Genomic DNA, 14,818 nt, shown 5'->3' with positions numbered 1-14,818 from the left:
CTCCCTCTATCCCTGTGGGCATCACATCAAATCACACACTGCCCCCTCCACCCACCCCCTCTCTCACTGTTTGCTTTGCCGCGGCTTGTTCATGCGTGGGCACAGTTGACTCTGGCACCTCTATTCTCCCACAGCAGAACAGAGCAATGGAAGGCAATGACCAGCAGCGTGAAGGCATCCATCCTCCTCACACAGATCTCCACACTGCCTCGTCCAGCCAGGCTAGCTGAGCCAGCAGCGTGAAGGCATCCATCCCTCCTCACACAGATCTCATCTGATTGGAGGATTCCACCGGTCGGCCACTTCTCTTACTGACATAACAGTGTTTGCACTATAAAGTAAATAGTGTAAAATAGGGCTGATAATAACATCAGACTTAAGTGCCTTAACATCAGAATTAAGTGCCTATGCAGTATGCACTTCCATATAGGATATCCTCTCCTATAGATCTACGGCACATTAGGCTATCTGTACGGTGTAGCAAATAACTGAGGAGAGTATCATGCGTCTCGTTCAGTTCTAAGAGGTTGAAAATAGTACTATTTGTCATTAGCCTATAGGCTTCCTAAGAAATCAAAATATGTCAATCATAAAGTGACATTGCTTGGCTTTTTTTTGCTGTTGTTGACAATAATTCTACATGGGAACCATGTTTTGCACCTTGTCCTGGTAAACTGTCAAACGTGCGTCTCTCTCTGGCACAAGACTCGTATGCTATCAGACACGTTTCGGAGATAAGCTATCACGCTGAATGGTTTGGAGAGGAGGCATTCTCCACCGTATCACCTCGGGCGAGCCGTGCGCGCAGGGACGCTTTCCATGCCAAGACAAGCTTTTGAAACGATTATTGTTACGATTAATTATTCACCCATTCTATTCTAACCCCCTCCCCCAACAAGTGTAGGGTAGCCTATGCATGCAGATCAAACACATAACTGACATTCTAGATAGTCAGAAAGCAAGTGTCATAACATTACATGCGCTCCAGAGGACAACCGTTTCTGTGCCTTCTATTACTTACCCCATTGCCGCGGAGTTCTGGTACAACCCTTCAATTATAAAAAGGTTAGAAGAAGCGAACTTTTAAAAAAACGCAGTGTCTTTAAAAACAATGTAATTAAAATAGATCCAGTCTTGGCATTAGCTATTGGATAAGTCCATTCCAGGGTATCGGCTGCGAGCAAGTAATGCGATCACAGAGAGTAGGGAAATATGATCCCTGCACTCCCTCGCGAGCTGAGCGGCGTTTCGATTCTCCTGATAGTCAAGCGTACACAGAAAAACCGAATGCCATTTCATTAGCCTAACTTATTTATTCAGACGAGGTGACAACTTATGATCCCACCCGTTCCGCGTCTTCTATCCGCAGCCGCAAGGCTGATAAACGCTGTGCTTTCAAAAAATAATAAGTTATGATGTTCGCTGAATATTCCGTGACTGCTGCGCTGGAGTTGCCTTGCCTCGGATCTGCGCTCTCAGCTCTCTCCCAATGGGTTAGTGTTTCGTGAGAGGCAGGCAGAGAGCAGCAGTAGCGACACAGTGCGGCTTCCACCTGCTCTCAACAGTCCTGCCTCCCACACAATGATCTCCTTTCTACAGCGTTCTAAGAGCCTGGGATATGAAGTTACACTGTGGTCTATTTCATAACATATTCCCAGGGAAACGTGAGAGAAAAAGTGGAATTTTGGCCTATTTGTGACATGCAATTAAATATGCTTTTCACAAGAAACAATATGTGTTTATTTCAAACTGTGCAAATACTCTTGCATTGATTTGATGTAATTCTGCAGTGATAGACCAAGGCCCAAAATTACAATATAATGCAGGTAGGCATAGGCTAATTGGCATAGGCTAACCTACTATTAACCTACTATTCTCAGCACTTACATGTCGATGGAGACGAGGCTGGTTTTCGGATGTCGTTTTCTGATTCAGGCCTCGTTGAGCTGACCACCACCTCAAGTCACATTCCACGCCAATTTACTTCCAGGTGGCAGGTGCTTGACTTGATTCTCTGCAACCATCAGGGGTTCAATATCAAGTTTTTATTATTTGACCTACTTCTGATGATGTCGATTGTTCACACTTAAGTAAATATGTGGAAAAGGTTTGTTGCTAATAGTTGGCGAAATATTTAAATAAAATGTGTTGACTATTTCTGGGTGGAAAATGCGGACGCGTGATATCCGGAACCAATTGATATCGGTAGCGTGTTCCTAGAGGGACGTTTTTTGCCGTGGCATTCTTGTTGTCAACATTTTGTCCAGTCGTACATGTCGAAGCTGTCTGCTGAATAAATACAATTTACAGGTAATTTCTTACATTTTGTCTTCACCGGTTCCTATTGTATGCCATACTTAGCTGTGATGTAACCAATAGTTTTTACAACAATGTCAAAACTAAAGTTATCTTGGCTGCATCGCAGCTATGCAATACTCGGATATATCTAACTAGCTACATAGCTTTTGTTAGAAAAGCGAAAGTAACTTTGTTCGCCAAATAACGTTTCCCGGATAGTTGATTACGTCAACCAAATCTGGGGTCTATTCATTAGTTGGATTATGTTGCAAAAACGTTTCGTTTGTTGCAAAAAAAAAGGAAAACCGCTGGCCAGCTAGCTAGCAACAACACGTGCGAAGCTAATCCACTGCCATTTCCTGGTATTTCTAAAGATGTAAAAAAAAAAAAAAAATAGCGAGTATCTGGTATTTCTCTCATTGTAGAATGACAGATGGTCCAGAAACGCCGCCTAACTATGAGGAGCAGTTTGCCCACCGGTTCTCTCTCGAGGACCCGGAGTACCAGCAGTACGTGAGTCGCCCCGCCAACCCCCCGCCACTGGTAGAGGACTGGGGGGGGCGTGGAGGTGGAAACAACCGGGGCAGAGACAACAGGTAAACAACAACGACCATAACTAGCTGGGTGCGTTCATCTCATTAAACGTTTTGCTACATTGTGTGACGGTTTGTACTTGAACAACATGTTTCCTCCACAATCTAAGGTATGGTCGCTCTAGTTTTGTGAGGGTGGTGCAGTGTGGCCTGATTTAATATGGGTGTGTGACCACTTGAAATCTCTAAACTAGTTCAACACACCTTACAGTAGGCTCCAGTCCTCGGGGAGCCTGATTGGTGTCTCACTCCCCCGTCCCTAGAAACACACCTGATTTAAACAAATTGCATTCTAAAATTAAGATCTTGATTATTGGAGTCAGGTGTGTTAGCCTTGGATGGAGGGGGAGTGTGACCCCCAAGCAAGCCCCCAGAGTACTGGAGTTGCCCAGGCCTGCCTTACACAATCTCCTACTGTGCTACCACAACCGTGTGGTTCTTCAACTGGGTCGTTCAGAACACCACTGTTTCTGTTCAATCAAATGTTGCACACCGTTTTGATCTGCTGAACGCAGCCCTGTCTCGTCTCTTCATCGTTAATATATTTAACACAGTATTGGACTGCTAACGACGACCATATTATTCTGTGCCGTAGTAAGAACAGGACATTTCCAGAAGTGTTTCTGCACAACAATAGCAGCTGGTCTGACATGTCATTCTACAGTTTACTGGGATGGACAACATGTTCATTTGGTTGATGTGTTTTTCTTCTTCCCACTCTCCCCCACATCTCTTTCTCTCTCTCTTCCTCCCTCTGTTCTTCAGATCACAGGACCGTGGCGGGTACAGGGGCCGGGGTTGGGGAGGGGACAGGGGCCGGGGTTGGGGAGGGGGACAGGGACCGGGGTTGGGGAGGGGACAGGGACCGGGAGGGGATAGGGACCGCGGGGGAGACAGGGACAGGCGTTACGACCAGGGTGGTGGTGGGCATCAGTCTGGAAGATACAACTCCTACAACCAGAGACCATCACATTACGGCCGCTACTGAACTCCTCTTACTGTGGAGTGACCTCACATCTCTCCAACCCTGTTCCTAGAGGGAGAACCTCCTGTAGGTTTAAACTCCAACCCTGTTCCTGGAGAGAGACCCTCCTGTAGGTTTAAACTCCAACCCTGTTCCTGGAGACCCTCCTGTAGGTTTAAACTCCAACCCTGTTCCTGGAGAGAGACCCTCCTGTAGGTTTAAACTCCAACCCTGTTCCTGGAGGTAGACCCTCCTGTAGGTTTAAACTCCAACCCTGTTCCTGGAGAAACCCTCCTGTAGGTTTAAACTCCAACCCTGTTCCTGGAGAGAGACCCTCCTGTAGGTTTAAACTCCATCCCTGTTCCTGGAGAGAGACCCTCCTGTAGGTTTAAACTCAACCCTGTTCCTGGAGAGACCCTCCTGTAGGTTTAAACTCCAACCCTGTTCCTGGAGAGAGACCCTCCTGTTTTAAACTCAGCCCCAGGTGTAACTGGTTCAGTTTATCAACAAGATAATTATTAGAACCAGGTGCGTTTGACTAGAGTTGGACTAAAAACTCTCCAGGAACAGGGTTGTAGTTGAAACCTACAGGAGGGTACCTCTCCAGGAACAGGGTTGTAGTTGAAACCTACAGGAGGTTCTCCTCTAGGAACAGGGTTGAGGCTCCCTACAGGAGGTCTCTCTCCAGGAACAGGGTTGGAGTTTAAACCTACAGGAGGGTACCTCTCCAGGAACAGGGTTGGAGTTTAAACCTACAGGAGGGTCTCTCTCCAGGAACAGGGTTGGTGAACCCTGCATTATTACAGACACACACATTATCACATTCTTAACCCTGCATTATCTGGCTGACACACACATACACACTGGCCGTAGCAGGTCAATCTGATCTCTCACCTCTCTTCCAGATTTAATATTGTATTGATCAGTGATGTCATGCTCTAATCCACACGGAACAGGATTACAACAGTGGTATTGATTATTCCAGCCAGTAGTCTGGGCATAGAGACAAACTATTTTCTCTATAGGCCCTTTTCTATAGTAGTACCACTATATAGGGAATAGGTTACCATTTGGGACACAATCAGTGCAGCAGAGTCAAATGTAAAGTTTAAGATGCTCATCAATGCTACTAGTGTGATGAACTGCGATGATGGGCATGTGGTGTATTGTGAGGGTGGTTCTCTTGTTTTCATTTAGTTTGTTTCTCTTGACTCCTAAGACGACATATTCAGCTGGTCTGGATGTTGATACGGTGTCATTGAATCAATCTAAAAATGTGTGATGAATGAAACCACTTTTGAACAGTCAATGTAATCTATTTTCTTACGTCACAAATATGCTTATTCTTTCCAGTTGAATATGTGACTTGGAATGGTAATCAGTAACACCATTTTCTTTTGTCTGAAAAATACAAATATAAAAATTGTCTTTGTCTCTCTCTCTCTCCCCATTTTCTTGAGCTTATTGAAACATGAGTTTTGAAGCCTTTTAAATGTGCTTTATGTCCAGGGGGTGTATTCATTTGTTTTCCACTGTAGCAAAGTATTTTGCAACTGGAATCGTTAACTTCAAACATAACCTTTTTATGCAATGAAAATGAGAGTTTCTATTGGACAAATTCAGTTAGGTCCCTCCCTGTTTTATTTCTGTTCTGTGAAGTTGAACCCCTTTTGAACATGCTTTCTAGTCCAATAATAGTATTGGCTTAATCTGGGTCCTCACAACCACCCCTCGGTGTTAAGAATAGCAGCAGCGTACTAAAATCCTAAGGTTAGGGTCAGAGCCCTGGTCAAAAGTAGTGCTCTGTATGCGGAAATGAGGGGGAGTCATTTGGGACACGTCATCCGTCTGTTGCGTTATATATAATGAATGACGACCTGCAGTAGGGAGGGTGTCGAGCACTACATCGTGGGTGGCAACGTCTCTTTAAACCCTACTTAACACCGGTGACTAATGGCTAATACTGCACCATGCACAGATCTAGGATCAGCTTTCCATTCCCAAATCAGAACCGTTAGCTGGAGAGTAACATAGAACTGACCTTTAGATCAGTCTAGCCTGTTCGCGCCGACGTAACTCTCCACTCATATCAAGGGTGACGTCTCCTTCGTCCTAATTATGAATGACTCATCACGGCTGCTACTGTATCACCATGAGCCAAGGTGGCTGTCTGTGGTGGTCCACTCCCAATTAAAGTGGTACTTCGAGCAGAGAGCTCCAGTTTCTCAGGCCTCCTCGACTGCTACTGTATCACCATGAGCCAAGATGGCTGTCTGTGGTGGTCCACTCCCACCAAAGTGGTACTTCAAGCAGAGAGCTCAGTTTCTCAGGCCTCCTCGACTGCTACTGTATCACCATGAGCCAAGATGGCTGTCTGTGGTGGTCCACTCCCAATTAAAGTGGTACTTCAGAGCAGAGAGCTCAGTTTCTCATGCCTCCTCGACTGCTGCTGTATGAGGTCACCCTCTGCCCTGCAGCCCACTCACATCCTGTGATGTAACCACAGAGCTCCAGTTGTTTTCTGTTTATTCTAGTGTGAATATACAGTGTAAACGCTACATCTCATAGCGTTGTACATTCCTGACTACAACAGCGTTTGTATAACCAGAGAGAGTTGATTTGCGTGTCTTCGTTGAGCGTGATGTGGTGTAAAACATAAAGGCTACATCTCATAGCGTTGTACATTCCTGACTACAACAGCGTTTGTATAACCAGAGAGAGTTGATTTGCGTGTTCGTTGAGCGTGATGTGGTGTAAAAACATAAAGGCTACATCTCATAGCGTTGTAAACTTCTGACTACAGTGATTCTTCTATCATTGAAACTACAACCCAGTAGCTTTATCTTACAACATCTGTGTACGTTTACCGGTCTGTGTTGTTTCCATACGGACAGAACTAATGCACAGGGTAATATGAAGGAAAAACAACTCTGTTAATAAATCACAACCTTTCCCTGCGCTTTGGTGTGGTGATGAGGAGCTGAAAGATGTGGTGATGAGAGGAGCTGAAAGATGAGAGGAGCTGAAAGATGAGGCGATGAGAGGAGCTGAAAGATGTGATGATGAGAGGAGCTGAAAGATGAGAGGAGCTGAAAGATGTGGCGATGAGGGAGTTGAAAGATGAGAGGAGCTGAAGGATGTGGCGATGAGAGGAGCTGAAAGATGCGGCAATGAGAGGAGCTGAAAGATGCAGGGATGAGAGGAGCTGAAAGATGTGGCGATGAGAGGAGCTGAAAGATGTGGCGATGAGAGGAGCTGAAAGATGTAACGATGAGAGGAGCTGAAAGATGTGGCGATGAGAGGAGCTGAAAGATGCGGCAATGAGAGGAGCTGAAAGATGCGGGGATGAGAGGAGCTGAAAGATGTGACGATGAGAGGAGCTGAAAGATGTGACGATGAGAGGAGTTGAAAGATGAGAGGAGCTGAAAGATGTGGCGATGAGAGGAGCTGAAAGATGAGAGGAGCTGAAAGATGTGGCGAAGGAGAGGAGTTGAAAGATGAGAGGAGCTGAAAGATGTGGCGATGCGAGGAGCTGACTGATGAGAGATAGCTGAAAGATGCGGGGATGAGAGGAGCTGAAAGATGAGAGGAGCTGAAAGATGTGGCGATGAGAGGAGCTGACTGATGCGGCGATGAGAGGAGCTGAAAGATGTGGTAATGAGAGGAGCTGAAAGATGAGAGGAGCTGAAAGATGCAGCATGAGAGGAGCTGACTGATGAGAGTAGCTGAAAGATGCGGGGATGAGAGGAGCTGAAAGATGTGGTAATGAGAGGAGCTGAAAGATGAGATGAGAGCTGAAAGATGTGGCGATGAGAGTAGCTGAAAGATGCGGCGATGAGAGGAGCTGAAAGATGTGGAGCTGAAAGATGTGACGATGAGAGGAGTTGAAAGATGAGAGGAGCTGAAAGATGTGACGATGAGAGGAGCTGAAAGATGCGGCAATGAGAGGAGCTGAAAGATGCGGCGATGAGAGGAGCTGAAAGATGAGACGATGAGAGGAGCTGAAAGATGAGAGGAGCTGAAAGATGTGGTGATGAGAGGAGTTGAAAGATGAGAGGAGCTGAAAGATGCGGGGATGAGAGGAGCTGAAAGATGCAGCGATGAGAGGAGCTGAAAGATGAGAGAGGAGCTGAAAGATGCGGGGATGAGAGGAGCTGAAATATGCGGCGATGAGAGGAGCTGAAAGATGTGGTGCTGAGAGGAGCTGAAAGATGTGGTGCTGAGAGGAGCTGAAAGATGCATGGATGTTGTCGCTGTATGGCTGCAGGCATTAGACAGCTAGGGCCTCTCCTGTCACCCAATAGGAAACGAGGCATGACACAGCTCACACTATTCTTCACTGACTGTCTGGTTTACTTAGTTGATTGGGTGAATCAGATGTGTTAGTACTGGGTTGGAATAAAAGTCTGCACACCCTGAGACTGAGGAGATCCTGGAACATGGTTGAATAAAACCCAGATTCTGTCGTCACCAAATACACCTGTTGTTTCAGTAAATATATCTCTGCGGGAGTGAAACTTGATTCATAAAATCAAGGGCTTGACGAGCAGTTGATTAGTTAATTAGATTGAATTTGGAACAAAACACGTTGACTCCCTGAGGCCAAGGCCCCCATGTAGTAATCCACAAAGCAACTCAAGAGTAGGAGTGCAGATCTAGGATCTGTCCATATTGATCTGAATCGTTATGATCTAACAGACAAAACTGATCTTAGATCAGAACTCTGAGACTGTGGCTCACGGGGCCCTTGGTCTGTGTGTTAAACGGTACCCTTTATAGTGTACTATTTTTAGTTTTAACAGGGCCTAAATGTGGTGGGGGAAGGGTTAACGGCTGGCCAGTGGTGCTCTGCAAAGAGAGGTGCAATCAGCTGTGATGATAGGGAGGGAGGATGAGGGAGAGAGGGATTCTGGAGCGCAGCGGGGGGGAGGACTGCTGTCACTACAGTAATCATTTCAGATTAGCCTAACTTTACTTTAGCCCTGGCAACAGCATCCTCAGAGAGGGAGGAGGGGGAAAGACAAGGAGAGAGAGAGAGAGAGAGAGACTGATTTGAGAGATGGACCAAAGAAGGAGAGGAAAGGGGACAGAGAGAACTAGAGACAAAGAGGGAGATACAGAAAGACAGAGATATAGTTAAAGAGAGAAACGAGAGACCAAAAACAGGTCTCTGAGAAAGGATGAAGCGGGGTAGAGAGAGAGAGAGGATTAGAAGAATTAGTACAGCTGCTTAGCTCTCTGACTGTCTCATCCTAAACGATGTCTTCACTGCTCAAAGAAAGTTTTCCTTCAGAGAAGTTAGGGATTTTATTTTGGGGGATTTAAACTAAAGTACAGGAGTACGTACTGTGGCTGCTGCTGCCCACTAATACAGACAACACAACTAGCTGCTGCCCACTAATACAGACAACACAACTAGGCCACCCTGAAATGTTTATGTTAACATCTCCGTTTGTAGTAATTGGCCATTTAACGTTGGCCGAGTGTGTTCACGATTATCCCCAGTACAGATGTAGAAGCTTAATTTGAACCAGTTTGCTACAGCAGGGGAAAAAATCCTGCAGCAACAGGAAATTTGAATTATTATTAATTTGTGTCGGGGTTGATACAGTTTTCATTAGTGCAAATCAAATATGACATTCAAAAGTGGAAATAACTCACTTTAGAAGCATTTTAAAACTCAAATACATTACAAGTTTTGCATTCCCTGCTTTGCAGGAAAATCCTCAGCTGCAACAGGACTGTCAAGAGATACTGCTTGATTCTTCACGTAGGAGTTATAAGATGTTTATGTCCGTAGAGAAGCAGAAAAGTATTTAAGAAGTATTACAGGGAAGAAATCAACATACATTTGACACAGAGCTCAGTGGCTCTCTCTGAATCCACGCCCACATATCACTGCTTAAGTATTTAAGTCATTACATTATGGAGGTGTTGGAGAGTGCTGATGGTACATGAGGTGAGGAGTAGGGGGAGTGGAGAGGTGGAGTGAGACAGAGATAATGGTAGAGGAGGTGAGGAGGAGGGAGACAGAGATAAAGGTATAGGAAAGAGGTGGAGGTGAGACAGAGATAATGGTAGAGGAGGTGAGGAGGAGGAGGAGGTGGAGTGAGACAGATAAAGGTATAGGAGGAGGGAGAGGTGGAGTGAGACAGATAAAGGTATAGGAGGAGGGAGAGGTGGAGTGAGACAGAGATAAAGGTATAGGAGGAGGAGAGGGAGGAGACAGATAATGGTATAGGAGGTGAGGAGGAGGAGACAGAGATAAAGGTATAGGAGGAGGGGAGACAGATAATGGTAGAGGGGGTGAGGAGGAGTGAGACAGAGATAAAGGTATAGGAGGGGGAGTGGTGGAGTGAGACAGAGATAAAGGTATAGGAGGAGGGAGAGGTGGAGTGAGACAGATAATGGTAGAGGGGGTGAGAGGAGGAGAGGTGGGAGTGAGACAGATAATGGTAGAGGGTGAGGAGGAGTGAGACAGAGATAAAGGTATAGGAGGAGGGAGTGGTGGAGTGGAGACAGATAATGGTAGAGGAGGAGGGAGAGGTGGGAGTGGGAGACAGAGATAAAGGTATAGGAGGAGGGAGAGGTGGAGTGTGAGACAGATAATGGTATAGGAGGTGAGGATGGGGAGGGGTGGAGTGAGACAGAGATAAAGGTATAGGAGGTGAGGAGGAGGAGAGGTGGAGTGAGACAGAGATAAAGGTATAGGAGGTGAGGAGGAGGGAGAGGTGGAGTGAGACAGAGATAAAGGTATAGGAGGAGGAGAGGTGGCGTGAGACAGAGAAAGGTATAGGAGGAGAGGAGGAGGGAGTGGTGGAGTGAGACGGAGATAATGGTATAGGAGGTGAGGTGAGGAGAGGGAGACAGAGATAATGGTATAGGAGGAGAGGGAGTGGTGGAGTGAGACAGAGATAAGGTATAGGAGGTGAGGAGGGAGGGAGAGGTGGAGTGGAGACAGAGATAAAGGTATAGGAGGAGGGAGTGGTGGAGTGAGACAGATAATGGTAGAGGAGGAGGTGGAGTGAGACAGAGATAAAGGTATAGGAGGTGGAGGGAGAGGTGGATGAGACAGTGATAAAGGTATAGGAGGAGGGAGAGGGAGGAGTGGGAGTGAGACGGAGATAATGGTATAGGAGGTGAGGAGAGGTGGAGGAGACAGTGATAAGGTATAGGAGGTGAGGGAGAGGTGGAGGGAGACAGTGATAAAGGTATAGGAGGAGGAGAGGTGGAGTGAGACGGAGATAATGGTATAGGAGGTGAGGAGAGAGGAGGAGGGAGACAGAATAATGGTATAGGAGGAGAGGGAGTGGTGGACTGAGACAGATAAAGGTATAGGAGGTGAAGAGGAGGGAGAGGTGGAGTGAGACAGAGATAATGTTATAGGAGGTGAGGAGAGTGGTGGACTGAGACAGAGATAAAGGTGTAGGAGGTGAGAGGAGGGAGAGGTGGGAGTGAGACAGAATAACATTGGAAACTCTATGGAACAAAAGCCTTCACTATATCATCCTGGAATATCCAAGGCCTGAGGTCATCTGCCTTTGGCCTAAAGACAGGAAAACGGACTTCACCAATGAAATCGGTAATACAGACATTGTCATCCTGCAAGAAACCTGGTATAGAGGAGACGGACCCACTGGTTGCCCTCTAGGTTACAGAGAGCTGGTAGTCCCATCCACCAAACTACAGGTGTGAAACAGGAAGGGACTCAGGGGTATGCTAATTTGGTATAGAGCAGACCTAACTCACTCCATTAAATTAATCAAAACAGGAACATTCTACATTTGGCTAGAAATTCAAAAAGGAAATGATCCTAACAGAGAAAAATGTCCTCCTGTGTGCTACCTATATCCCCCACTAGAATCCTGCTGTATCCTGTGTGCTACCTATATCCCCCCACTAGAATCCTGCCCGTATCCTGTGTGCTACCTATATCCCCCCCACTAGAATCCTGCTGTATCCTGTGCTACCTTATATCCCCCACTAGAATCCTGCTGTATCCTGTGTGCTACCTATATCCCCACTAGAATTCTGCTGTATCCTGTGTGCTACCTATATCCCCCACTAGAATCCTGCTGTATCCTGTGTGCTACCTATATCCCCCCACTCAGAATCCTGCTGCATCCTGTGTGCTACCTATATCCCCCACTAGAATCCCCTTTATCCCCCACTAGAATCCCCAGACTTTAATGAAGACAGCTTCTCCACCCTGGTGGGGAGAACCATCATTTCAGGCCCAGGGACATGTACTAGTCTGTGGCGACATCAATGCCAGAACCGGACAAGAACCTGACACCCTCAGCACACAGGGGACAACACCTGCCTGGAGGTGACAGCATTCCTCCCACATATGCCCCCTAGGCACAACCCTACGACAACATAACCAACAAAAGCAGGTCACCCAACTCTGCAGCTCCTTGCTGGGTATGTACATAGTCAATGGTAGAGGCTTCGGGGACTCCTATGGTAGGTACACCTATAGCTCATCTCTTGGCAGTAGTACTGTAGACTACTTTATCACTGACCTCAACCCAGAGTCTCTCAGAGAGTTCACAGTCAGCCCACTGACACCCCTATCAGACCACAGCAAAATCACAGTCTACTGAAACAGAGCAATACTCTATCATGAGGCATCAAAGCCAAAGGAACTGAGTAACATTAAGAAATGTTATAGATGGAAGGAATGCAGTTTGGAAACCTACCAAAAACAATTAGGCAACAACAAATTCAATCCCCTTTAGACAATTTCCTGGGTAAAACGCTCCACTGTAATAGTGAAGGTGTAAACTTGGCAGTAGAAAATCTTAACAGTATATTTGACCTCTCAGCTTCCCTATCAAATCTAAAAATCTCAAATAGAAAACCGAAGAAAATGAACAACAATGACAAATGGTTTGATGAAGAATGTAAAACCCTAAGAAAGAAATTGAGAAACCTGTCCAACCAAAAACATAGAGACTCGGAAAACCTGAGTCTACGCCTTCACAATGGTGAATCACTAAAACAATACAGAAATACACTACGGAAAAAGAAGGAACAGCTTGTCAGAAATCAGCTCAATGTAATTGAAGAATCCATAGACTCTAACCACTTCTGGGGAAAATTGGAAAACACTAAACAAACAACAACACAAAGAATTATCTATCCAAAATGGAGATGTCTGGGTAAACCACTTCTCCAAACTTTTTGGCTCTATAACAAAGAACAAACAGCAAAAACATATACATGATCAAATACAAAGTTTAGAATCAACTATTAAAGACTCCCAGAACCCACTGGATTCTCCAATTACATTGAATGAGTTACAGGACAAAATAAAAATCCTCCAACACAAGAAGGCCTGTGGTGTTGATGGTATCCTCAATGAAATTATCAAATATACAGACAACAAATTCCAATTGGCTATACTAAAACTCTTTAACATCATCCTTAGCTCTGGCATCTTCCCCAATATTTGGAACCAGGGACTGATCACCCCAATCCCACAAAGTGGAGACAAATTTGACTAATAACTACCGTGGAATATGCGTCAACAGTAACCTTGGAAAAATCCTCTGCATTATCATTAACAGCGAACTCGTACATTTCCTCAATGAAAACAATGTAATGAGCAAATGTCAAATTTACCAAATTACCGGACAACAGACCATGTATTCACCCTGCACACGCTAATTGACAACCAAACAAACCAAAACAATGGCAAAGTCTTCTGTACTGTGTTGATTTCAAAAAAAGCCTTCGACTCAATTTGGCACTTGAGGTCTGCTATGCAAACTGATGGAAAGTGGTGTTGGGGGTAAAACATACAACATTATAAAATCCATGTACACAAACAACAAATGTGCGGTTAAAATTGGCAAAAAACACACACATTTCTTCATACAGGGTCGTGGGGTGGGAACAGGGATGCAGCTTAAGCCCCCACCCTCTTCAACATATATCAATGAATTGGCGAGGCCACACTAGAAAGATCTGCAGCACCCGGCCTCGCCCCACCACTAGAATCCGAGTCAAATGTCTGCTGTTTGCTGATCTGGAGGTACTTCTGTCACCAACCAAGGAGGAGCCTACAGCAGCACCTAGATCTGGGCCTGACAGTAAATCTCCAGTAAGAACAAAATAATGGTGTTCCAAAAAAGGTCCAGTCACCAGGACCACAAATTCAAATTCCATCTAGTCACCGTTGCCCTAGAGCACACAAAAAACTATACATACCTTGGCTAAACATGGGCGCCACAGGTAACTTCCACAAAGCTGTGAGAACGATCTGAGAGACAAGGTAAGAAGGGTATTCTATGCCCATCAAAGAACATAAATTTCAACATACCAATTAGGATTTGGCTAAAAATACTTGAATCAGTCATAGAGCCCCATTGCCCTTTATGGTTGAGGTCTGGGGTCTGCTCACCAACAAGACTTCACAAAATGGGACAAACACCAAATTGAGACTCTGCACGCAGAATTCTGCAAAAATATCCTCCGTGTACAACGTAAAACACCAAATAATACATGCAGAGCAGAATTAGGCCGATACCCACTAATGATCAAAATCCAGAAAAGAGGCGTTAAATTCTATAACCACCTAAAAGGAAGCTATTCCCAAAGCCTTGCTATTGAGAAAGGCAGCCGAAGGCAGACCTGGCTCTCAGGAAGGGACAGGCTATGTGTTCACTGCCAACAAAATGATGGTGGAAACTGAGCTGCACTTCCTAACCTCCTGCCCAATGTATGCCCATATTAGAGACACATATTTCCCTCAGATTACAGACCCACAAAAGAAATCGAAAACAAACCCGTTTTTGATAAACTCCCATATCTATTGGGTGAAATTCCACAGTGAGCATCACAGCAAGATGTGTGACCTGTTGCCCACGAGAAAAGGTCAACTGATGAATACAACCCATATTTATGCTTATTTATTTTCCCTTGTGTCCCTTAACCATTTGTACATCATTTACAACAC

General features: G+C 45.4%; 3 long non-coding RNA genes across 3 annotated transcripts; all 3 read left to right on the top strand.

Moving 5' to 3' along the window:
* The first annotated feature begins 2,091 nt into the window (after positions 1-2,091).
* On the top strand, positions 2,092-3,697 carry LOC127920515 (uncharacterized). Its single transcript, XR_008106472.1, has 3 exons — positions 2,092-2,310; positions 2,724-2,894; positions 3,657-3,697. It is a non-coding gene; the product is annotated as an uncharacterized LOC127920515 (long non-coding RNA).
* Positions 3,698-3,762: 65 nt separating this feature from the next.
* Positions 3,763-4,317, top strand: LOC127920516 (uncharacterized). The gene is made up of 3 exons (XR_008106473.1): positions 3,763-3,989; positions 4,029-4,241; positions 4,282-4,317. It is a non-coding gene; the product is annotated as an uncharacterized LOC127920516 (long non-coding RNA).
* An 87-nt stretch (positions 4,318-4,404) lies between these two features.
* On the top strand, positions 4,405-5,299 carry LOC127920517 (uncharacterized). The gene is made up of 2 exons (XR_008106474.1): positions 4,405-4,492; positions 4,574-5,299. It is a non-coding gene; the product is annotated as an uncharacterized LOC127920517 (long non-coding RNA).
* The last annotated feature ends 9,519 nt before the right edge of the window (positions 5,300-14,818 follow it).

Source organism: Oncorhynchus keta, unplaced genomic scaffold (genome assembly GCF_023373465.1).
Source record: "Oncorhynchus keta strain PuntledgeMale-10-30-2019 unplaced genomic scaffold, Oket_V2 Un_contig_19718_pilon_pilon, whole genome shotgun sequence".
In the NCBI taxonomy this organism is placed as follows: domain Eukaryota; kingdom Metazoa; phylum Chordata; class Actinopteri; order Salmoniformes; family Salmonidae; genus Oncorhynchus; species Oncorhynchus keta.
This window is presented reverse-complemented; position numbering and strand designations above follow the sequence as displayed.